The following is a 935-nucleotide window of genomic DNA, read 5'->3' on the forward strand; positions in this document are numbered from 1 at the left end:
GGGGGGGGTGAATAGGCGCTTTAAAATAATTACGATTGAGGCTTGAACAAATGCGGAATAAACCTAGCGGTTAATTTGTCAAGCACAAAACCTACAACAAGTAGGCTCACCTATGTGCACCAACAACTTATGCTAAGCAAGAAAAACTACTTAGGTGATAGCAAGATATATGACAAGAAACAATATGGCTATCACAAAGTAAAGTGCATAAGTAAAGGGCTCGGGTAAGAGATAACCGAGGCACGCGGAGACGATGATGTATCCCAAAGTTCACACCCTTGCGGATGCTAATCTCCGTTTGGAGCGGTGTGGAGGCACAATGCTCCCCAAGAAGCCACTAGGGCCATCGTAATCTCCTCACGCCCTCGCACAATGCAAGATGTCGTGATTCCACTAAGGGACCCTTGAGGGCGGTCACCAAATCCGTACAAATGGCAACCCTTGGGGGCGGTCACCGAACCCGTACACTTTGGCAACCCTTGGGGGCGGTCACCGGTACCCGTCAAATTGCTCGGGGCGATCTCCACAACCTAATTGGAGACCCCGACGCTTGCCCGGAGCTTTACACCACAATGATTGAGCTCCGAACACCACCAACCGTCTAGGGCGCCCAAGCACCCAAGAGGAACAAGCTCAAGGGTACCAAGCACCCAAGAGTAATAAGCTTCTCAACTTGTAACTTCCACGTATCACCGTGGAGAACTCAAACCGATGCACCAAATGCAATGGTAAGGGCACACGGAGTGCCCAAGTCCTTCTCTCTCAAATCCCACCGAAGCAACTAATGCTAGGGAGGAAAATGAGAGGAAGAACAAGAAGGAGAACACCAAGAACTCCAAGAACTAGATCCAAGGGGTTCCCCTCACATAGAGGAGAAATTGATTGGTGGAAATGTGGATCTAGATCTCCTCTCTCTTTTCCCTCAAAAACTAGCA

Source organism: Triticum dicoccoides, chromosome 7B (assembly GCF_002162155.2).
Source record: "Triticum dicoccoides isolate Atlit2015 ecotype Zavitan chromosome 7B, WEW_v2.0, whole genome shotgun sequence".
Taxonomy (NCBI): domain Eukaryota; kingdom Viridiplantae; phylum Streptophyta; class Magnoliopsida; order Poales; family Poaceae; genus Triticum; species Triticum dicoccoides.